At 42.7% G+C, this 24438-nt stretch overlaps 3 long non-coding RNA genes across 5 annotated transcripts in view; all 3 read left to right on the top strand.

The window, feature by feature from the left end:
- The window catches only part of LOC134432071 (uncharacterized), a 49249-nt gene that overhangs the window by 12565 nt on the left and 12246 nt on the right, over window positions 1-24438 (top strand). The window lies entirely within an intron of this gene.
- Window positions 1352-8795, top strand: LOC134432206 (uncharacterized). Of its 3 annotated transcripts, none has more exons than XR_010031260.1 (7): window positions 1352-1467; window positions 4851-4915; window positions 5537-5600; window positions 6291-6366; window positions 6487-6796; window positions 7137-7254; window positions 8401-8795. It is a non-coding gene; the product is annotated as an uncharacterized LOC134432206 (long non-coding RNA). The 3 variants fall into 3 exon arrangements; XR_010031259.1 differs by lacking the exon at window positions 1352-1467 and adding an exon at window positions 4074-4321; XR_010031258.1 differs by lacking the exon at window positions 1352-1467 and having other exon boundaries at window positions 4074-4915; window positions 8401-8792.
- LOC134432219 (uncharacterized) lies at window positions 18335-22693 on the top strand. The gene is made up of 6 exons (XR_010031268.1): window positions 18335-18923; window positions 19545-19608; window positions 20299-20374; window positions 20495-20804; window positions 21145-21262; window positions 22409-22693. It is a non-coding gene; the product is annotated as an uncharacterized LOC134432219 (long non-coding RNA).

The following is a 24438-nucleotide window of genomic DNA, read 5'->3' as shown; positions in this document are numbered from 1 at the left end:
CCCAGGTGTGAGTGTGAGGATGATGAGGGGCCGGCTCCTGCCGGGGCGAGGCTGTTTTAGGGGGAGGCTTTGCCTCAGCTCCCTTTTGCATGGAGCTGCTGAGTGGAGGGGTTTATGGGGCGCTCCCGGCGCTGTCTCATGGAAGGACTGCGAGAGCTTCCCACAGGGTCGGGGGCAACACCTGGATCCGCGCTTGGGTACGTGGAGCATCGCTTAAAGGAGGCGCCGAGGGACGAATCTTTGTGCCGGGGAGCAGCGGCCGAACAGGTGAGCCCGTGTGGGTTCGGAGCGGGGAATTTTCTCCTTCCCCTTTGCAATTTCATCTTGCCAGTCCCTCCCCGGGTCCCCAGGAACAAAAATGGAGCTTATGAAGACAAAAGGAATTAAGGAGAAGGAAGCAGCTCCTCTTCTTTTATTGTCTGCGTTTGACCTGAGGGGATCCCTCTTGACTTGTGGTTTGAAGGGTGTTGATTGCAGGAAAAGCTGCCTTTTCCAGGCTGTTAGGGGTATCCCGGGGGTGACAGGGAATCCCTGCGTTCTATTCTAAGGGGAATGGGAAAAGTATTCTTGTGGTATTCTGGGTTTGATTTGAAGGCAGCCACCCCATTTTCACCACCCTCGGGTTTAAATGGAGGGGGCAGCCCTGGTGTCCCTCCTTTTGAAGGGTTTGAATGGAGAAATCGCCCTTCGAAATCGCCCTTTCCCATCAGTCGAAGGCTTTCATTTGGGGAGCGCCCCTTCTTTTCTGCTCTCCTAGGGGGTGAAATTGGAGGGGAGAACACATTTCTTTGCCCTTGTTGAAGTGAGGTGCGCCCCGTCTGCGGTTTCGGGGCTGGCTTGCGGGAAGCCGCAGCTCCGGCAGCGTTTGCAGGGCTGCAATGGGGCTGTGCCGCTGCATTGGAGGGCGCTGCCCGTGCCCGCGGCCCGGCGCGGAACGTTCCCGCTCGGGAGCGCTGCTGGCACGGCCCGGGCAGCTGCCGGGGCGCACGGGGGATTCGGCGCGGCCGGGCCGGCCGAGAGCGGCAGTGGCGGAGCCGCGCCGGTGCGAGCCGTGCGGAGCCGAGCGGAGCCGGGCCGGGCCGGCCGAGGGCGGCAGAGGCGGCGCGGGCGCTGCTGCGCCGGCCCGGGCGGTGCCGGCCGCTCCGTCCGCTCCGGGCGCGGGGCTCGGGCGCCGCCGGTAGCCCCGGGCCCGGTGCCGGCCCCGCCGGGCAGGGGCAGCGGGCGGGGCTCCCCGGGACGGCGCCGGCCCCGCGTGCCGGAGCGGCCGCCGCAGGAGCCGCTTTCCTGCCGGGAGCCGCGCTCCGTCCGGGGCCGGCAGCGAGCGCGGGGTTCGGCCGCTCCACGTTCGGCGGTGCCGTGGCTCGGAGGCGCTTTGGAGGCGTTGATGGCATCGCTGGGTTCGGTTTGCAGCGGGTGTCCGCTAAGGGATACGGTGTTCTTCATGAGTGGGCACGGTTCTCGGTGCCGGTAGGGATGATAATGGTTTGTTTTGGATTGGGTTTTGTAGTCGGATTTTATTTTATTTTTTTTTTTTTTTTCCGGGTATTATGTTTAGAAGGGCGCGCAATGGTTTTTACGGGTCGTAGCGCGAAGCAGCGGTTCGGATTTTAATTCTGTTGCGGTGGCTTTTATTAGCGTGAGTGTGTAGTGTTTGTTTTGGGGGGCTTGAGGTAGCGTCCTGTCGTTCATAGCAGCGGGTTTTTAATCTTTATAATTGCATGTGTGTTTATCGTCTTCCAGGGCTTTTATTTGTTTGGTTTATTTGATTGTAGTGTATGTTTTATGGTTCCGGGTAATTTGGGGGACATTGTTTATGGTTACGTTTGTCTTTAGTCTTTGTGTTTGTTTCTAGGTGGTATTTTTATTTTGATAGCTTGAGGCACTATGGGTTTATTCAGTTGGGAATAATTTTTTGGTTGCAGATTTAAGTTTATCTGGTTTTTGGTATTATTCTTGTTGTTGGTTTCTTTATTTTCTTCTTGTTGTTGTCTTTTAATGTATTTGAGTATTGTTTATCAGGGTTTTTTTTTGGGAACATGGGTATTTATATGGTGGGTTTTTAAAGTATTTATTTATTTGGGTAGTTAATTTCTTAGTTTTTAGTGGTTGAGATGTTTTTCCATTTTGTTAATTAGTTCAGGTTTTAAAGTTATTTTTACAGAGGATTGTTTATTCCTTGAGTTAGTGTAGAGGTAGAATTTTGTTGGGTTTTTTTTTAGTAACGTCGTTCAGGGTGAGTGGCACTGGCTTGAGTTTAGTAGATTGGTTTGACTTTTTTTTAGTACTTTTTGTAATTTGCTGTGTGTGTTTCTATAGGATTTTCTTTTATTTTGGTTCCATTTTTCTGTCCTGATGAGAATTGTTATTGAAAAGAGTGTTCTTTGTTTTTTCGCTGACACTTGTTTGGCTGTTGGAGGTATCTTGATGTTTTTGGAAGACATTGGTGGGAATTTGATGCTGTTTGTTTCGTCATTTCATTTAGGAATTGGATTTTAAATATGCAATTATGACTCTAACTATATTGAAACAAAAGAAATAGATGTGTAGCAATGGGAATGAGCCAATTTTATTTTTATATATTCGGTCAATTTTTAAAATTTAACATGTAACATAAGTCATTATATGTTACAATAAGTTATTCTAATTTTAATAGAGTATTGTGTATGTTTTTCGATTTATGAATAGAGAATACAAATGTAAATACAACCCAAACAAAAATACAAGTATATAAATGTATTGCAACTATATGCAGATATCTAAAAAATTAATATTAAATTGTAAATGTAAAATAACATAAATTGATACAATATATAATACAAGTGATACTGCATATATTTTATGAAAAATATTATAGGAAATGGATATAAAATAGATATAAATACGGATGTGATATATCTATCTATCTATATCTATCATTTGTTGTATATTATGATAAATACAAATATAAAAAAACATTTAGGTAGTTTAAAATAATGGATGGTTTTGTTTTTTCTTTGCCAAAGCAGGGGTTTTCGTGTAAAAATTACAAATACAAATAATATAAAGGTAGAAATATGAGTATAGAAGTATATCATAAACACATTAAAGATTTATATAAAAATTAGAAATATAAGGAAAAATAAGTTGTAGCAGTAGATATGGTAAATAATTTAAAAAATATTTCCCGTATATTTTTTGAATAAGGTGCATACTATATATAGTTATTAATATAATACATCAATATAAACGATAAATATATATAAAATATCAACTATCTATAAGAAGGAATAAAAGCTCTATGTCACGTGCAGCAGTAGAAAATGTCAGGCTCCCAGGGAATAAATAGTTTTCTTTAAATCATTTTCGTTATGGAGTTTTTTTTTTTTCCTCTCGGGTAGCCTGCAAGTTTCTACTGCTGCTTTTTTATTCTAAAGGTGGAAAGGTAAACCAAGATTAGAAATACAAGAAAGGGGAAGGGAAGGGAAAGGAAAGGAAAGGGAAAAGGAAAAGGGAAGGGAAGTGGTGAAAAACAGAGTGAAAAAAGTAAAAAGAGTTGGAGGGAAAAAGAGAGGGCATTGGGGAGGAGCGGTGCTGCCTCAGGTCCTTCCCCGCCCTGGGGCGAAGGACCCGTTTGATGCCCAGGAGGGACTGCAGCTGCCGGTGGCGGGGGACGGAGCGGTGGCTGTCAGCCCGAGACTCCAGCTCCCGGCAGGCCATGCTGCCGGCGCGGCGTGTGACGCAACGGCTGACGCGGCACATGAGTGGCTGGCGTGCCAGGCGGCCGCGCGGGGCTGTGCGCGCGCAGCTGCCGGCGCCTCTCCCGCGCGGGACAGCGACGCTGGAGGGGCGCAGCCTCCGTCTGGCCGCCCGCGCGGAGCTGAGCAGCGCGGAAGGAGCGTCCGCCCGGTTCCTCGGCCGCACTCAGCGGTGCCGGGGGCGGGGGCGCTGCCGCCCGCCGATGGCGGAGGGCGAGGCGGTGCTTTGCTGCCGCGGGCCGGGAGCTGCGGGAGCCGCCCCGGGCGAGCGGCGCCGGGCGCTGCCGCGGTCCCGGTGGGGCGGCCGCCCTCGGGCTGGCGGAGGCGCCGGAGGAGCCCCCGAGCTGCAGCCGTCTCCCTCGGGCTGCTGCCGGTGCTGCGGGCGGAGGCGGCTCCGCCGCGTGTTGGGCGCTGCGAGCAGGGAGCGCTGCGGTATCGCCGGCATGGCGGGGCTGCTGCCTGCGTTAGTGCCCGTGGCTCTTTGTGCCGTGACAGCGGATGGAGCGGCGCTGGGCGGTAAAGCCAGAGATGGCCGGGAGAATGCCCAGCGCAGGGAGCGGGCGGGCTGTGTGCTTCGGATGGCACAGGTGCGAGCTGCAAAGCCACCCCCCCTTCCGCCCCTGCCCTCCCGAGCCCCAGGGAAAATGCTTTCCAGCATTGTCGAGCTTCTGAAAGACAAAACTTGTGATTTGACACTTGCATCCAGAAAAGGTTTCTGTCTAAATTAGCAAATGCCTCAATTGTTCTTGGTTACATCCCATGACCGGTTTCAGGCAGCGACTTTATAATGCTTTTAGGATTTTCTTGTACAATGGTGAGAAAATAGGCAGGTCTGATAGTGGTTTCACTTTTTTTTCTACTTCACGTTCCATAAGATTCTTTTATGCAAGCACTTGTTTTAAAATTCTACTGTAAGCGTTTATGGTTCACTTTTTTTTTCTTTGCAGCACCCGTGACTTTTTTTTCCCTCTAAATCGGGAGTAAATATAGCTGAGTAAAATTACCTTGATTTTCTTCCTTCTTTTTTAACTGAATTGTTTTTATTAAAAATCCTATTTGAATATGTAGAAAAAGCGGGGATGTCTTGTAATATATCGTAGCTTTTCTTGTTTACAGGATACTCAGAAAATATGTCTCCCTTAGAGTCCCACAGAAACGTTCTCAGTGCGATCTCTATCAAGGTATGTATTTACAAGTAAGTGGTCTCTTTAGATATTTGCCTGTGAATGACCTTTTCCTGTAATTCAGAGCTTGCGTTCTGTGGGTTTTATGATAAAGCTGTAAAACATGTCAAAATGGTTTTGCAAGTCTTAATCGTTGAAGGCAGCAAGAAGTGGATTTAGAGCCTGTTCTTGAGCAGACAAAGGGAAAAAGTGTGACTTTGATGCTGAACTTGTCATTTTTCATTTGACTTGTCTTGCATTATTTAAGAGTAGAGAGAACTAGAAAAAGAGAGAAATCGAATTGGTTCTTGAGCACTCCTCAAATGCTCACCATGATCCAGTGTAGAGCCGAAGGGAAGGGTGATGGAACAGAGCTCTGTGCTTTAGAAGGAAATAAATTTAAAGCTGACCTCCGCACAGAGTCTCACTAACTTCTGTGGTTTTAAAATACAAGATAAGTTTAGGAAGTGTTGGAAGTTAGTGTTTTGGGAAAGAAATGGCAGTTCCACAGAACATTCCATTGAACAGAGGCTCTGGGAACGATTCACGTTGTAAGTGCTGTCACTGCAGTCAGTTGGTGGTTCAGCCTTGAAACGTGCACTTGGCCTTCTGTAAAGCACTGTTTTGTTTGCCTTTCAGTGCTATGAGTCTTGATCAATTGGAGAAGAGCCCAAGAGAAATTTTTCATCCCTTGATATAAAAGGTAGGAAGTGACTTTTTTTGGTTTGGTTCTTTTTCTTTATTATTTTCTGGAAATAAAAGTAATTAAGTATAGGTACTACTGGTTTGTTTCTTCCAGTAGCAGGTGATAATAATAGTAGTAGTACTAGTAAAAATCATAATAGAAATAATAACAATAGTAATGTAATACTACTTAAACTGTCTTTATCCATTGGACTGGCCATTTCAAATCAAAACTTCTAAACACAAATCAAACCATCATCCTTGTAGAATCTTTCACAGCAGTGGGCTAAAGATCCTGGTTTTGTTGACAGCATTTATTGGTTCTGGAAGAACAAGAGGGAAGTACAAGCCTAACTACTTCTAGCTCACAGACCCGTCCAGTGAACCCAGCTTTGTGTTTTGGTGGGCTTGTGATGACTTTGAAATCAATTGCTCATTCCAGTAAAAAAAATTCATGTTTTTTTGAACGTGACAGCAGAAATAACTTTAGGCACCAACTGAATAATGATAGATCACCAGTTTAAGTTAAAAATTCATGCTATACTATCAGAATTTAAAGGTGAATTATTATGTATTAGGTGATGGTATAAAGTGTATGTTCTAATGTGTAATGCAAAGATACATACGTCCCTGAAAGTCCTTAGAGGAAACAAATTTTTATGTCTGCTGTTTGATTGTTTACCATACGATATTTGGTTTCATTTCCCAGGGATCGGTGAATTTTAACTTTGGAGTCCCCTATGCTAAGGATGCTCAGCTTACAGGTGATGAAATGTTCAGTAATGGTGAGTTTTTCACCTTCTCTTTAATTGCTATGCTGATCTGAATAAGAAAAAAAAAAACAAAAGCAAGAGAAAAAAAAGGATGGTTTATTATTTTTTACGCTGTTATGTTTGTTTCCTCAGTATTTGCTGCAGCTCTGCTTACCCAAGCTTTGGGTTCCTTCTGTCCCACTGGGAGTTGCCCAATTTGGTTGCATCTGGTGAAATTCACCCTGAGACCTTACAGAAGCAGCTCCAACTACGTGAGAGCCATTTGCAGTTCTCTCCAGACGCCTGGAGAATGGGCGACGTTTCTGAGGATCCGGCGAGCGTGCTTCTGTCAAAACTCAGTCTGTGAAATTCCTGGGGAAAACCCTTCTGTGTCCTGAAGGGTTCAAACTCTGGTGAGGATCCAGTTATCAGGTGCTCACCTGGATGGTTCCAGCTCCCAAAGGTAACACTTGTATTCTTGCCCTGTAGTTTACATCTATTGTATTTTTGTTATTTTGCAAGATTTTTTGTCTTTGCAAAATATTGTGCATTTCACTCTTTGGAACCTCTCAGATGGTTCTTTGGTGCAGCACCACCCCGTGGGACACTTGGCTGCTGTCCTGAAGGGGTTGGTGGCTAGAATTGTAAATCCTGGAGAGTTTGTGAGTCTTCTGTCCCCAGGGAGGTGTCATGCTTTGTTTACTTTTGTTCTGTTGGTTAGGCGCTGCTTCTCGTTGCAAGTATGAATTTCAAACTGCCCTGTTCTTATTTTAACTGTTTTCCTGGTTCTCTCCGCCCGGCAGGGAAAGACTCTCGTGTCCTTGTCGTCGGGCTCAGTGCTGTCCAAGAAGATACGGGGACTAAAAAAATCATAAGAAGCAAAATAGGACTGCAGGGAAAAGAAGCTGGAGAGAACAGAAGGTGATATTGTTATCCTTACCCTGTATTAGAGACATCCGCTGTGCTTTGATGCTGGCAGCTGCCAGGGGCTTGTTAGCTCTTTGTAGGCAGGTGTAGGTGTTCACTTGTAGTTTTTTTCTCTGGACAAGTCAATTCAAACTTTGCTAAGCTTATATTTGCAGATTACTCTCTAGCACAGTCCAGCATGACATTTTTGAATGTTGTAAAAATACCATGTTACTTGGAAATTGCTAATGAAGAGAAGCTTTTAGGGGAAAATAAGATTTCAGGGTTGGAAGTTGTGAGAAGAATTTTGTGGGGATGTTAGACTGAAGTAAAGCACACTTGAAGCTGGACTGGCACGCTGGCAGGTCCCCTATTAAACAGTAGTGCTGAGATTAGCCTGGGGGTTGCCCATTGTTTCTGTAGAAATCAATGTTTCCTGGTCTTCAGCGGGAAGCTGCTTTGAAAAGCTGGAAGGTGCAGCATGCTGACAATCCCCGTGCTTTGGATTAAAAGTAGATTTCAGAAGGGTCCTAAGCTTTTGTCTTTTCCTAGAAGTCCATGTAATCCTATCGAGGAGTTTTTAATTCTGTGTTGCCATGTCATCCATCAGAGCCCTGTTGTACTAAGCTTCATACAAGTACAAAACAAAAAATCAGACCCTGTCCCAAGCACTTAGAGGCCAGAACACGATTTCCTCGGGCTGCCGTTTGCGTGCCATCGGTACTCACCACGAATTGAGCCCTGTGGCTCTGACAGAGCCCCTGGATGCTGACGGAAGGGGGCTGGTCACAGACCCTGGAGGTGCCTGTCCCCCAGGGAGGGAGAGGCCGAGGCAGTGTGGCCTGCAGGGAGGGTGTCGTCCCCAGAGAGCAGCCGGCGACTCCATGCCTGCCCGGGGCTGCGGGTGCCCCCTCGGGGTGGACGCCTGCCCTCAGGTTTCCCTCTGGGCACCCGGGGAGGGAACCAGGTCCATCCGTGTGGCAGCTGCAGGGCCTGCAGGCTCTGGGCCCTGGAGCCGAGTGAGCCTGAGCTGCTGCACGCTTGCTGTGAGCTTTGGGGTGAGCGTGCATCACTGCAGGCCTGGGATGGATTGAAATGCGCTGAGGAAAGCAGAGGGAGGGAGGGAAATGCTCTGTTAACATGTGCCAATTCTTCTGTCAGACTCATCACGGCGGGACAGCGTGAAGACTGAAAGTGTAAGAAGATGTGGAGGGAAAGAGAGAATCTGACAGGAGCATCGGACGCACGAGTGCACGAATTTTGCTTTTTTGCTTGGATGTAAACTCAGGCGTTGAAAGGAATTTGGGAGTGAGAAGGGACATTTCAGAAGGAGAAGAAGCAAAAGAAGTTGTTGTTGTTGTTACAGTCCTGGCAAAATCTTTTGTTCTAGCTAATAAAAGAAGTTAGTTTAAAAAACAAAAAGGAAAAAATGTAGTGGTTTTTTTTTCCTTCACTATGATATTCATTGGTGGTATATGGTGTGTTGTTTCATTTCTTGGTAGTATTAAGTCTGTGTAAATTGTTTATTGAGTGAAGCTGACTTTCTGGATGGGTTGGTTTGTATTTGAAGCAGGATTAATTTCAATAGGATTATTTCCTAGATTTCTGATGGGTATTACTGGGATTTTGGTTTTGTTTACTGTATGTATGAACCTAGAGCTTTGGTAGGGCCAGCTGGGCTGCTGGAGGTTTGGGTGTGAATTTATTAGATGGCTTTTGTTAAATGCAGTTTTTAATTTTTGAAATGTTTTTCAATGTAGTGGTCTTAAGGTGGTTTTTAAGAATTCATTGTATTGTTTTATGTTGTTTGTAGTTGGTGTATGATGAGGGATGTGGTGTGACTTCTTGAACGCTATGGTTTTGGTGTTCCTAAGTTCTGATTTCTTTCTGGTTTGACAGTTATTTTATTTTTATTTTTTGGGACAGGGGCATTTATATGGTGGGTTTTTATAGGCAACACGTTTTTTAATTTAGGTAGTGATGTTTTTTAGTAATTTAATGGTTTAGGTTTTTTATTTTCATGGTGGTTTTTTTTTAATTTTTTCAAAGAACTTTTATAGATTATAGGTTATTATTTGTGCATTAGCAAAAAGGTAGAGCTTTGGGGACTTTTTTTAGTAATGTTTAGGGTCAGTTGTACAGTTTTGAGTCTAGTGAGTTGGTTTGATTTAATTTTTATTGGGTGTTTGTTTTTATTAGCAGTTGTGTCATTTTCAAGGTGTATTTGAGTTTTTTGGGGTTTTTGAGATACTGGTTTAGGAGGAAGTTTATGATGAGCATGTGCGGAGGTTTTGGGCTACTTTATAGTGGGATTTAAAATTTGTTTACAGTTAGGTTTATTTGAGTTTTTATTAGGGTTCAGTGTTGTGGGATGTTTGTTCCGTTAGTAATAGAAATAGGTTTTGTTTTGAGGTGCTGCGGTGGGATGGGCGTGTGCTGCGTGCCGGCGCTGACAAAGGTACAGTATTGTTGTGGCTCTGGTGCGTCGGGTTAATGAACTGACATGGTTGAATGTAGAGATGAAAATAGAAATAAATATAAATTTAAAAATAAATATAAAATTAGAGCGGTAAACATAAATATAGATAACAGATACATACATAGAACTATAATATATGGTATATAATTGGAACATATTATCGTATAGGTAAATGATAGTCTGTTTTATATATATATATATACACAAAGATATATAAATATAGATTGTAGATATAAAAATATTTAAATGGAGTTAAAGTAAATTGTGGTTTTTTTTAGGTTATAGGCTGGGGTTTTTAAATAAATGATAGAAATACAATATAAATTCAGATATACAAATATATATAGAAATACAAATATCTATACATATTTAATTTAAATAAATATAAGTAAAAAATATATATATAATACAGAAAATATATATCTATGATTATATTAGAAGGTATTCTCTCTAATATATATAATATCTATGAATAGAATAAATAAAACTATCCATATAAATATCATTATAATTTTGAAAAATAAATTTACTTCCTAAATTTTAAATCTGGTTCAAATAAAGGGGTGTCCTTGGTTTTTATTTGGTTAGAGGCAGGAGTTTTATTTTAAATAATATAAGTAATATAGAAATGTGGATCTTAAGATAGAAAGATATAATAAATATATAAAGAGAAATTGCTAAACTATGACTATAAATTTAAATATAAATATATGTAAGTAATATGAAGAGTTGTAGTATAGAATATAAATAACATTATATGGCAATATAAATTATAAATGGGAATATAAATATAAAAATATGTAAATATAGTTTAAGAGAAAGGGAATGTTTTGGCTTTTATTTAAGTAGAGGCAGGGTTTTTATTTTGAATATTATAAGTGTTCCAGAAGTAAAAATCTTGACGCAGAAATATTTAATCAATATAAAAAATATGAATAAAAATATATGAAAAATATAAATACCTACTCGCATCGGATGTAATATAGAATATAAATTTATTTATAAATTGACATTGGTAAAGATAAATGCATAAGTAAGCAATATACATTAATATACATTATAAGTACAAATATGAATATAAAAATTGAACAGGAGGATAAAATCTATTTAAATATTGTTTAAAACAAAGGTTGGGCTTTTTTATTCTTGTGTTAGAGGCAGGGTTTTTATTTTAAATCATATGAATGTAGATATTATTGTTATATATTTCTAAATATTGAGATATACAATCAAGATATAAATATATTATATAACCACAAAATCTAAATAAATACAAATAATAGGAAGAGATGTAATGAAAAATACAAATAACAGTATACATAAGTATACATTTTAAATGTAAATGTGAATATGAACCTGAAAAATAGAATTAAAAAAAATATTTAAGTACAGTTTTGAAGAAAGGGGTTCTTTTTGGCTTTAATGTGGATGGAGGCAAAGGTTTTATTTTAAATAATCCAAGTGTTACAGAAGTAAAAATAGTACCAGAAATACATACTTACTATGTAAAAATAATTATAAAAATATACAAATAAATTAAAGTTTTAGGGATATATGCAATATGGAATAGAAATGTATTTATAAAAAGAAATGTATAAATGGACAGTGTACATCAATATACATTGTAAATAGAAATGTGAATATTAATATGAAAAAATATTTTAAAAAATATTTAATTTTTTTTTTAATTTTTTTTTTTTTTTTTGGTGTTGTGTTTTGTTTGGTTTTGTTTTGTCTTTTATCCTATTAGATTAGAGGCAGAAGTTTTTTTTCCCTCTTCCCGGTTGTTTTGGGGCATTTATTTCAGAGCAGTTTTCGGCGGGGGTCGCCCCTGTTCTTTTTTGCCGCCTTCGCTGCCGCAGCCCCGAGGCGCGCTGCGCCCCCGGCTGGGGCGGGCGGCAGTGCTGCCGCCTTGTGGGCAGAGCGCGGTACTGCAGGCGTGCAGCGAGAGGCCGCCAGCTTGGGAGTGGCGCGTGGGCGATGTCGCGGAGTTTTGTTTGACCTTCTCAAGATGGCGGCGAAAAGGGCGGGAAAGTGGAGGACCGGGTGGGTGTTTAACTGCACTGCCTGCACGGAATACCGACGTCATGGCGGCCCCGACGGATTTTTCTGTGGCGTTTCATGTGTACCCGAGACATGCTGTGGGCTCAGCGGCGCCGCGGGCGGGCGTATTTTGGCGGGTTTGTGAGAGGCATCTGGGTAAACGGCTCGCTGTGCCGGGGTCCTCTCACGTCGGCTTTCCCGCCCTGAGGGAGCCGAGCCGGGCCGAATAGTTCCGAAGAGCCGAAGAGCCGAGTGTGGCCGGAAACAGCCGAGTTTCCCCGAAGAGACGAGTGTGGCCGGAAACAGCCGAGTTTCCCCGAAGAGCCGAGTGTGGCCGGAAACAGCCGAGTTTCCCCGAAGAGCCGAGTGTGGCCGGAAACAGCCGAGTTTGACCGAAGAGCCCAGTGTGGCCGCAAACAGCCGACTGCAACCCAAGAGCCCAGTGCGGCCGGAAACAGCCCAGTTTACACCAAGAGCCGACAATAGCCGACTGCAACCGATAGCCGACTGTAGCCGACTTGAGCCGCATTTAGACAATGTGCCGAATACGACCGAGTTTAGCCGAACCGTGCGCAGTTCAGCCGAAGAGCCGAACTGAAACGAGTTTAGACCAAGAGCCGAAGCAAGCCCAATTCAGCCAAGTTTCATTCAACAGAACCGAACGACGCCGCGGCGCTCTGCATGCAGTGCGCCTGTGCAGACGACAGGGGGCGCTGTGCCTGCAGTGCGCCGGTGCAGACGGCAGGGATCGCTGTGCCTGCAGTGCGCCGGTGCACACGGCAGGGGGCGCTGTATAAAGTATAAAATATCAACTATCGATAAGAAGGGATAAAAGCTCTCTGTCAAGTGCAGCTGTAGAAAATTTCAGGCTCCCAGGGAATAAATCGTTTTCTTTAAATCATTTTCGTTTTGGAGTTTTTTTTACTCCCAGGTAGCCTGAAAGTTACTACTGCTGCTTTTTTATTCTAAAGCTAGAAAGGAAAACCAAGATTAGAAATGCAGGGAAAGAAAGAAAGAAAGAAAGAAAAAGAAAAAAAGAAAATAAGGAAAGGAAATGAAAGGAAGAAAGAAGGAAGGACAGGAAGGAAGGGAGGAAAGAAGGAAGACAGACAAAAAAAACCCAAAAACCAAGAGGGCAAGGAGAAGCCTAGGGAAAAAAATAAAAAGAAAAGAAAAAAGAAACCAACAAAAAACAAAGCCACAGAAAATACCTCGGGATGGGCGAGAAACACCCCCCCTCCCTGAAAAATCCAAGATGGGCAAGAAAAATCCCAGAAATACCACAGAAAAAAAAAAAAACAGGGAAAAAAAATAAACTGAAAAAAAAAACAAACCAAGGGGGGGCAAGGAAAAACCAGAAAAAACACCAAGATGGGCAAGAAGAAACGAAGAAAAAAACCCAAGAAGTGCCAGAAAAAAAATCAAGAAACAAGGCAAGAAAGAGAGGCAATAAAGGCCACAAAAAATTCAAGAAAAAACCCAAGACATGCCAGAAAAAGGTACGAAAATGGTTCTGCCAGGTGCGATCAAGGTGAGCGGGTTCAGATTCAAGTCCAGGAGATGAACAAGTGTCAGATTAGTTTGGGGCACTGCTGTGCAATGCAGCCGTGACAGGATTTATGTTTAAATATAGTTTAAATAAATTGGGGATTTTTTGGCTTTTATTGGGGTATAGGCTGGAGATTTCATAAAAAATATAAAACTAGAAATCCAAATATATCATCTATATGTCGATATCAATAAATATTTAATATATATCAATATCAGTAAAAGAAATCTATTGTGTCAAAAGAATATACCTATTATTAAATAAAAAGGTATTCTCTCCAATATATATAATATCTATAAATATAACAAATGAAAATTACAAATATAGATGTGAATAGAATTATGACAAACAAAATTATTTTTAAAATTTTAAATGTGTTTTAAATAAAGGGGTGTCTTTGCTTTTTATTTGGTTAGAGGCAGGGGTTTTATTTTAAATAATATAAGTACTATAGAAATGTAAATAGACATACAGAAATATGTAATAAATATATAGAGATATAAAGATATAATACCAAACTATGAATAGAAATAGAAATCTATGTAAGTAACATGAAGAGATGCAGTATATAATATAATTTTTATTATACAGTAATATAAATTCTAAATATAAATGCGAATATAAATATGAAAAATATATGATGGGGGCTCGGAGCAGCCCAGGTGTGAGTGTGAGGATGATGAGGGCTCGGAGCAGCCCAGGTGTGAGTGTGAGGATGATGAGGGGCCGGCTCCTGCCGGGGCGAGGCTGTTTTAGGGGGAGGCTTTGCCTCAGCTCCCTTTTGCATGGAGCTGCTGAGTGGAGGGGTTTATGGGGCGCTCCCGGCGCTGTCTCATGGAAGGACTGCGAGAGCTTCCCACAGGGTCGGGGGCAACACCTGGATCCGCGCTTGGGTACGTGGAGCATCGCTTAAAGGAGGCGCCGAGGGACGAATCTTTGTGCCGGGGAGCAGCGGCCGAACAGGTGAGCCCGTGTGGGTTCGGAGCGGGGAATTTTCTCCTTCCCCTTTGCAATTTCATCTTGCCAGTCCCTCTCCGGTTCCCCAGGAACAAAAATGGAGCTTATGAAGACAAAAGGAATTAAGGAGAAGGAAGCAGCTCCTCTTCTTTTATTGTCTGCGTTTGACCTGAGGGGATCCCTCTTGACTTGTGGTTTGAAGGGTGTTGATTGCAGGAAAAGCTGCCTTTTCCAGGCTGTTAGGGGTATCCCGGGGGTGACAGGGAATCCCTGCGTTCTATTCTAAGGGGAATGGGAAAAGTATTCTTGTGGTATTCTGGGTTTGATTTGAAGGCAGCCACCCCATTTTCACCACCCTCGGGTTTAAATGGAGGGGGCAGCCCTTGTGTCCCTCCTTTTGAAGGGTTTGAATGGAGAAATCGCCCTTCGAAATCGCCCTTTCCCATCAGTCGAAGGCTTTCATTTGGGGAGCGCCCCTTCTTTTCTGCTCTCCTAGGGGGTGAAATTGGAGGGGAGAACACATTTCTTTGCCCTTGTTGAAGTGAGGTGAGCCCCGTCTGCGGTTTCGGGGCTGGCTTGCGGGAAGCCGCAGCTCCGGCAGCGTTTGCAGGGCTGCAATGGGGCTGTGCCGCTGCATTGGAGGGCGCTGCCCGTGCCCGCGGCCCGGCGCGGAACGTTCCCGCTCGGGAGCGCTGCTGGCACGGCCCGGGCAGCTGCCGGGGCGCACGGGGGATTCGGCGCGGCCGGGCCGGCCGAGAGCGGCAGTGGCGGAGCCGCGCCGGTGCGAGCCGTGCGGAGCCGAGCGGAGCCGGGCCGGGCCGGCCGAGGGCGGCAGAGGCGGCGCGGGCGCTGCTGCGCCGGCCCGGGCGGTGCCGGCCGCTCCGTCCGCTCCGGGCGCGGGGCTCGGGCGCCGCCGGTAGCCCCGGGCCCGGTGCCGGCCCCGCCGGGCAGGGGCAGCGGGCGGGGCTCCCCGGGACGGCGCCGGCCCCGCGTGCCGGAGCGGCCGCCGCAGGAGCCGCTTTCCTGCCGGGAGCCGCGCTCCGTCCGGGGCCGGCAGCGAGCGCGGGGTTCGGCCGCTCCACGTTCGGCGGTGCCGTGGCTCGGAGGCGCTTTGGAGGCGTTGATGGCATCGCTGGGTTCGGTTTGCAGCGGGTGTCCGCTAAGGGATACGGTGTTCTTCCTGAGCGGCACGGTTCTCGGTGCCGGTAGGGATGATAATGGTTTGTTTTGGATTGGGTTTTGTAGTCGGATTTTATTTTATTTTTTTTTTTTTTTCCGGGTATTATGTTTAGAAGGGCGCGCAATGGTTTTTACGGGTCGTAGCGCGAAGCAGCGGTTCGGATTTTAATTCTGTTGCGGTGGCTTTTATTAGCGTGAGTGTGTAGTGTTTGTTTTGGGGGGCTTGAGGTAGCGTCCTGTCGTTCATAGCAGCGGGTTTTTAATCTTTATAATTGCATGTGTGTTTATCGTCTTCCAGGGCTTTTATTTGTTTGGTTTATTTGATTGTAGTGTATGTTTTATGGTTCCGGGTAATTTGGGGGACATTGTTTATGGTTACGTTTGTCTTTAGTCTTTGTGTTTGTTTCTAGGTGGTATTTTTATTTTGATAGCTTGAGGCACTATGGGTTTATTCAGTTGGGAATAATTTTTTGGTTGCAGATTTAAGTTTATCTGGTTTTTGGTATTATTCTTGTTGTTGGTTTCTTTATTTTCTTCTTGTTGTTGTCTTTTAATGTATTTGAGTATTGTTTATCAGGGTTTTTTTTGGGAACATGGGTATTTATATGGTGGGTTTTTAAAGTATTTATTTATTTGGGTAGTTAATTTCTTAGTTTTTAGTGGTTGAGATGTTTTTCCATTTTGTTAATTAGTTCAGGTTTTAAAGTTATTTTTACAGAGGATTGTTTATTCCTTGAGTTAGTGTAGAGGTAGAATTTTGTTGGGTTTTTTTTTAGTAACGTCGTTCAGGGTGAGTGGCACTGGCTTGAGTTGAGTAGATTGGTTTGACTTTTTTTTAGTACTTTTTGTAATTTGCTGTGTGTGTTTCTATAGGATTTTCTTTTATTTTGGTTCCATTTTTCTGTCCTGATGAGAATTGTTATTGAAAAGAGTGTTCTTTGTTTTTTCGCTGACACTTGTTTGGCTGTTGGAGGTATCTTGATGTTTTTGGAAGACATTGGTGGGAATTTGATGCTGTTTGTTTCGTCATTTCATTTAGGAATTGGATTTTAAATATGCAATTATGACTCTAACTATATTGAAACAAAAGAAATAGATGTGTAGCAATGGGAATGAGCCAATTTTATTTTTATGTATTCGGTCAATTTTTAAAATTTAACATGTAACATAAGTCATGATATGTTACAATAAGTTATTCTAATTTTAATAGAGTATTGTGTATGTTTTTAGATATATGAATAGAGAATATAAATGTAAATACAACCCAAACAAAAATACAAATATATAAATGTATTGCAACTATATGCAGACAGATAAAAAATTAATATTAAATTGTAAATGTAAAATAACATAAATTGATACAATATATAATACAAGTGATACTGCATATATTTTATGAAAACTATTATAGGAAATGGATATAAAATAGATATAAATACGGATGTGATATATCTATCTATCTATCTATATCTATCATTTGTTGTATATTATGATAAATACAAATATAAAAAAACATTTAGGTAGTTTAAAATAATGGATGGTTTTGTTTTTTCTTTGCCAAAGCAGGGGTTTTCGTGTAAAAATTACAAATACAAATAATATAAAGGTAGAAATATAAGTATAGAAATATATCATAAGCACATTAAAGATTTATATAAAAATTAGAAATATAAGGAAAAATAAGTTGTAGCAGTAGATGTGGTAAATAATTTAAAAAATAATTCCCGTATATTTTTTGAATAAGGTGCATATTATATATAGTTACTAATATAATGCATCAATATAAAAGATAAATATATATAAAATATCAACTATCTATAAGAAGGAATAAAAGCTCTATGTCACGTGCAGCAGTAGAAAATTTCAGGCTCCCAGGGAATAAATCGTTTTCTTTAAATCATTTTCGATTTGGAGTTTTTTTTTTTTACTCTCGGGTAGCCTGAAAGTTTCTACCGCTGCTTTTTTATTCTAAAGGTGGAAAGGTAAACCAAGATTAGAAATACAAGAAAGGGGAAGGGAAGGGAAAGGAAAGGAAAGGGAAAAGGAAAAGGGAAGGGAAGTGGTGAAAAACAGAGTGAAAAAAGTAAAAAGAGTTGGAGGGAAAAAGAGAGGGCATTGGGGAGGAGCGGTGCTGCCTCAGGTCCTTCCCCGCCCGGGGGCGAAGGACCCGTTTGATGCCCGGGAGGGACTGCAGCTGCCGGTGGCGGCGGACGGAGCGGTGGCTGTCAGCCCGAGACTCCAACTCCCGGCAGGCCGTGCTACCGACGCGGCGTGTGACGCAACGGCTGACGCGGCACATGAGTGCCTGGCGTGCCAGGCGGCCGCGCGGGGCTGTGCGCGCGCAGCTGCCGGCGCCTCTCCCGCGCGGGACAGCGACGCTGGAGGGGCGCAGCCTCCGTCTGGCCGCCCGCGCGGAGCTGAGCAGCGCGGAAGGAGCGTCCGCCCGGTTCCTCGGCCTCCCTCAGCGGTGCCGGGGGCGGGGGCGCTGCCGCCCGCCGATGGCGGAGGGCGAGGCGGTGCTTTGCTGCCGCGGGCCGGGAGCTGCGGGAGCCGCCCCGGGCGAGCGGCGCCGGGCGCTGCCGCGGTCCCGGTGGGGCGGCCGCCCTCGGGCTGGCGGAGGCGCCGGAGGAGCCCCCGAGCTGCAGCCGTCTCCCTCGGGCTGCTGCCGGTGCTGCGGGCGGAGGCGGCTCCGCCGCGTGTTGGGCGCTGCGAGCAGGGAGCGCTGCGGTATCGCCGGCATGGCGGGGCTGCTGCCTGCGTTAGTGCCCGTGGCTCTTTGTGCCGTGACAGCGGATGGAGCGGCGCTGGGCGGTAAAGCCAGAGATGGCCGGGAGAATGCCCAGCGCAGGGAGCGGGCGGGCTGTGTGCTTCGGATGGCACAGGTGCGAGCTGCAAAGCCACCCCCCCTTCCGCCCCTGCCCTCCCGAGCCCCAGGGAAAATGCTTTCCAGCATTGTCGAGCTTCTGAAAGACAAAACTTGTGATTTGACACTTGCATCCAGAAAAGGTTTCTGTCTAAATTAGCAAATGCCTCAATTGTTCTTGGTTACATCCCATGACCGGTTTCAGGCAGCGACTTTATAATGCTTTTAGGATTTTCTTGTACAATGGTGAGAAAATAGGCAGGTCTGATAGTGGTTTCACTTTTTTTTTCTACTTCACGTTCCATAAGATTCTTTTATGCAAGCACTTGTTTTAAAATTCTACTGTAAGCGTTTATGGTTCACTTTTTTTTTCTTTGCAGCACCCGTGACTTTTTTTTCCCTCTAAATCGGGAGTAAATATAGCTGAGTAAAATTACCTTGATTTTCTTCCTTCTTTTTTAACTGAATTGTTTTTATTAAAAATCCTATTTGAATATGTAGAAAAAGCGGGGATGTCTTGTAATATATCGTAGCTTTTCTTGTTTACAGGATACTCAGAAAATATGTCTCCCTTAGAGTCCCACAGAAACGTTCTCAGTGCGATCTCTATCAAGGTATGTATTTACAAGTAAGTGGTCTCTTTAGATATTTGCCTGTGAATGACCTTTTCCTGTAATTCAGAGCTTGCGTTCTGTGGGTTTTATGATAAAGCTGTAAAACATGTCAAAATGGTTTTGCAAGTCTTAATCGTTGAAGGCAGCAAGAAGTGGATTTAGAGCCTGTTCTTGAGCAGACAAAGGGAAAAAGTGTGACTTTGATGCTGAACTTGTCATTTTTCATTTGACTTGTCTTGCATTATTTAAGAGTAGAGAGAACTAGAAAAAGAGAGAAATCGAATTGGTTCTTGAGCACTCCTCAAATGCTCACCATGATCCAGTGTAGAGCCGAAGGGAAGGGTGATGGAACAGAGCTCTGTGCTTTAGAAGGAAATAAATTTAAAGCTGACCTCCGCACAGAGTCTCACTAACTTCTGTGGTTTTAAAATACAAGATAAGTTTAGGAAGTGTTGGAAGTTAGTGTTTTGGGAAAGAAATGGCAGTTCCACAGAACATTCCATTGAACAGAGGCTCTGGGAACGATTCACGTTGTAAGTGCTGTCACTGCAGTCAGTTGGTGGTTCAGCCTTGAAACGTGCACTTGGCCTTCTGTAAAGCACTGTTTTGTTTGCCTTTCAGTGCTATGAGTCTTGATCAATTGGAGAAGAGCCCAAGAGAAATTTTTCATCCCTTGATATAAAAGGTAGGAAGTGACTTTTTTTGGTTTGGTTCTTTTTCTTTATTATTTTCTGGAAATAAAAGTAATTAAGTATAGGTACTACTGGTTTGTTTCTTCCAGTAGCAGGTGATAATAATAGTAGTAGTACTAGTAAAAATCATAATAGAAATAATAACAATAGTAATGTAATACTACTTAAACTGTCTTTATCCATTGGACTGGCCATTTCAAATCAAAACTTCTAAACACAAATCAAACCATCATCCTTGTAGAATCTTTCACAGCAGTGGGCTAAAGATCCTGGTTTTGTTGACAGCATTTATTGGTTCTGGAAGAACAAGAGGGAAGTACAAGCCTAACTACTTCTAGCTCACAGACCCGTCCAGTGAACCCAGCTTTGTGTTTTGGTGGGCTTGTGATGACTTTGAAATCAATTGCTCATTCCAGTAAAAAAAATTCATGTTTTTTTGAACGTGACAGCAGAAATAACTTTAGGCACCAACTGAATAATGATAGATCACCAGTTTAAGTTAAAAATTCATGCTATACTATCAGAATTTAAAGGTGAATTATTATGTATTAGGTGATGGTATAAAGTGTATGTTCTAATGTGTAATGCAAAGATACATACGTCCCTGAAAGTCCTTAGAGGAAACAAATTTTTATGTCTGCTGTTTGATTGTTTACCATACGATATTTGGTTTCATTTCCCAGGGATCGGTGAATTTTAACTTTGGAGTCCCCTATGCTAAGGATGCTCAGCTTACAGGTGATGAAATGTTCAGTAATGGTGAGTTTTTCACCTTCTCTTTAATTGCTATGCTGATCTGAATAAGAAAAAAAAAAACAAAAGCAAGAGAAAAAAAAGGATGGTTTATTATTTTTTACGCTGTTATGTTTGTTTCCTCAGTATTTGCTGCAGCTCTGCTTACCCAAGCTTTGGGTTCCTTCTGTCCCACTGGGAGTTGCCCAATTTGGTTGCATCTGGTGAAATTCACCCTGAGACCTTACAGAAGCAGCTCCAACTACGTGAGAGCCATTTGCAGTTCTCTCCAGACGCCTGGAGAATGGGCGACGTTTCTGAGGATCCGGCGAGCGTGCTTCTGTCAAAACTCAGTCTGTGAAATTCCTGGGGAAAACCCTTCTGTGTCCTGAAGGGTTCAAACTCTGGTGAGGATCCAGTTATCAGGTGCTCACCTGGATGGTTCCAGCTCCCAAAGGTAACACTTGTATTCTTGCCCTGTAGTTTACATCTATTGTATTTTTGTTATTTTGCAAGATTTTTTGTCTTTGCAAAATATTGTGCATTTCACTCTTTGGAACCTCTCAGATGGTTCTTTGGTGCAGCACCACCCCGTGGGACACTTGGCTGCTGTCCTGAAGGGGTTGGTGGCTAGAATTGTAAATCCTGGAGAGTTTGTGAGTCTTCTGTCCCCAGGGAGGTGTCATGCTTTGTTTACTTTTGTTCTGTTGGTTAGGCGCTGCTTCTCGTTGCAAGTATGAATTTCAAACTGCCCTGTTCTTATTTTAACTGTTTTCCTGGTTCTCTCCGCCCGGCAGGGAAAGACTCTCGTGTCCTTGTCGTCGGGCTCAGTGCTGTCCAAGAAGATACGGGGACTAAAAAAATCATAAGAAGCAAAATAGGACTGCAGGGAAAAGAAGCTGGAGAGAACAGAAGGTGATATTGTTATCCTTACCCTGTATTAGAGACATCCGCTGTGCTTTGATGCTGGCAGCTGCCAGGGGCTTGTTAGCTCTTTGTAGGCAGGTGTAGGTGTTCACTTGTAGTTTTTTTCTCTGGACAAGTCAATTCAAACTTTGCTAAGCTTATATTTGCAGATTACTCTCTAGCACAGTCCAGCATGACATTTTTGAATGTTGTAAAAATACCATGTTACTTGGAAATTGCTAATGAAGAGAAGCTTTTAGGGGAAAATAAGATTTCAGGGTTGGAAGTTGTGAGAAGAATTTTGTGGGGATGTTAGACTGAAGTAAAGCACACTTGAAGCTGGACTGGCACGCTGGCAGGTCCCCTATTAAACAGTAGTGCTGAGATTAGCCTGGGGGTTGCCCATTGTTTCTGTAGAAATCAATGTTTCCTGGTCTTCAGCGGGAAGCTGCTTTGAAAAGCTGGAAGGTGCAGCATGCTGACAATCCCCGTGCTTTGGATTAAAAGTAGATTTCAGAAGGGTCCTAAGCTTTTGTCTTTTCCTAGAAGTCCATGTAATCCTATCGAGGAGTTTTTAATTCTGTGTTGCCATGTCATCCATCAGAGCCCTGTTGTACTAAGCTTCATACAAGTACAAAACAAAAAATCAGACCCTGTCCCAAGCACTTAGAGGCCAGAACACGATTTCCTCGGGCTGCCGTTTGCGTGCCATCGGTACTCACCACGAATTGAGCCCTGTGGCTCTGACAGAGCCCCTGGATGCTGACGGAAGGGGGCTGGTCACAGACCCTGGAGGTGCCTGTCCCCCAGGGAGGGAGAGGCCGAGGCAGTGTGGCCTGCAGGGAGGGTGTCGTCCCCAGAGAGCAGCCGGCGACTCCATGCCTGCCCGGGGCTGCGGGTGCCCCCTCGGGGTGGACGCCTGCCCTCAGGTTTCCCTCTGGGCACCCGGGGAGGGAACCAGGTCCATCCGTGTGGCAGCTGCAGGGCCTGCAGGCTCTGGGCCCTGGAGCCGAGTGAGCCTGAGCTGCTGCACGCTTGCTGTGAGCTTTGGGGTGAGCGTGCATCACTGCAGGCCTGGGATGGATTGAAATGCGCTGAGGAAAGCAGAGGGAGGGAGGGAAATGCTCTGTTAACATGTGCCAATTCTTCTGTCAGACTCATCACGGCGGGACAGCGTGAAGACTGAAAGTGTAAGAAGATGTGGAGGGAAAGAGAGAATCTGACAGGAGCATCGGACGCACGAGTGCACGAATTTTGCTTTTTTGCTTGGATGTAAACTCAGGCGTTGAAAGGAATTTGGGAGTGAGAAGGGACATTTCAGAAGGAGAAGAAGCAAAAGAAGTTGTTGTTGTTGTTACAGTCCTGGCAAAATCTTTTGTTCTAGCTAATAAAAGAAGTTAGTTTAAAAAACAAAAAGGAAAAAATGTAGTGGTTTTTTTTTCCTTCACTATGATATTCATTGGTGGTATATGGTGTGTTGTTTCATTTCTTGGTAGTATTAAGTCTGTGTAAATTGTTTATTGAGTGAAGCTGACTTTCTGGATGGGTTGGTTTGTATTTGAAGCAGGATTAATTTCAATAGGATTATTTCCTAGATTTCTGATGGGTATTACTGGGATTTTGGTTTTGTTTACTGTATGTATGAACCTAGAGCTTTGGTAGGGCCAGCTGGGCTGCTGGAGGTTTGGGTGTGAATTTATTAGATGGCTTTTGTTAAATGCAGTTTTTAATTTTTGAAATGTTTTTCAATGTAGTGGTCTTAAGGTGGTTTTTAAGAATTCATTGTATTGTTTTATGTTGTTTGTAGTTGGTGTATGATGAGGGATGTGGTGTGACTTCTTGAACGCTATGGTTTTGGTGTTCCTAAGTTCTGATTTCTTTCTGGTTTGACAGTTATTTTATTTTTATTTTTTGGGACAGGGGCATTTATATGGTGGGTTTTTATAGGCAACACGTTTTTTAATTTAGGTAGTGATGTTTTTTAGTAATTTAATGGTTTAGGTTTTTTATTTTCATGGTGGTTTTTTTTTAATTTTTTCAAAGAACTTTTATAGATTATAGGTTATTATTTGTGCATTAGCAAAAAGGTAGAGCTTTGGGGACTTTTTTTAGTAATGTTTAGGGTCAGTTGTACAGTTTTGAGTCTAGTGAGTTGGTTTGATTTAATTTTTATTGGGTGTTTGTTTTTATTAGCAGTTGTGTCATTTTCAAGGTGTATTTGAGTTTTTTGGGGTTTTTGAGATACTGGTTTAGGAGGAAGTTTATGATGAGCATGTGCGGAGGTTTTGGGCTACTTTATAGTGGGATTTAAAATTTGTTTACAGTTAGGTTTATTTGAGTTTTTATTAGGGTTCAGTGTTGTGGGATGTTTGTTCCGTTAGTAATAGAAATAGGTTTTGTTTTGAGGTGCTGCGGTGGGATGGGCGTGTGCTGCGTGCCGGCGCTGACAAAGGTACAGTATTGTTGTGGCTCTGGTGCGTCGGGTTAATGAACTGACATGGTTGAATGTAGAGATGAAAATAGAAATAAATATAAATTTAAAAATAAATATAAAATTAGAGCGGTAAACATAAATATAGATAACAGATACATACATAGAACTATAATATATGGTATATAATTGGAACATATTATCGTATAGGTAAATGATAGTCTGTTTTATATATATATATATACACAAAGATATATAAATATAGATTGTAGATATAAAAATATTTAAATGGAGTTAAAGTAAATTGTGGTTTTTTTTAGGTTATAGGCTGGGGTTTTTAAATAAATGATAGAAATACAATATAAATTCAGATATACAAATATATATAGAAATACAAATATCTATACATATTTAATTTAAATAAATATAAGTAAAAAATATATATATAATACAGAAAATATATATCTATGATTATATTAGAAGGTATTCTCTCTAATATATATAATATCTATGAATAGAATAAATAAAACTATCCATATAAATATCATTATAATTTTGAAAAATAAATTTACTTCCTAAATTTTAAATCTGGTTCAAATAAAGGGGTGTCCTTGGTTTTTATTTGGTTAGAGGCAGGAGTTTTATTTTAAATAATATAAGTAATATAGAAATGTGGATCTTAAGATAGAAAGATATAATAAATATATAAAGAGAAATTGCTAAACTATGACTATAAATTTAAATATAAATATAT

This window comes from Melospiza melodia, chromosome Z, assembly GCF_035770615.1.
Source record: "Melospiza melodia melodia isolate bMelMel2 chromosome Z, bMelMel2.pri, whole genome shotgun sequence".
Lineage (NCBI taxonomy): Eukaryota > Metazoa > Chordata > Aves > Passeriformes > Passerellidae > Melospiza > Melospiza melodia.
This window is presented reverse-complemented; position numbering and strand designations above follow the sequence as displayed.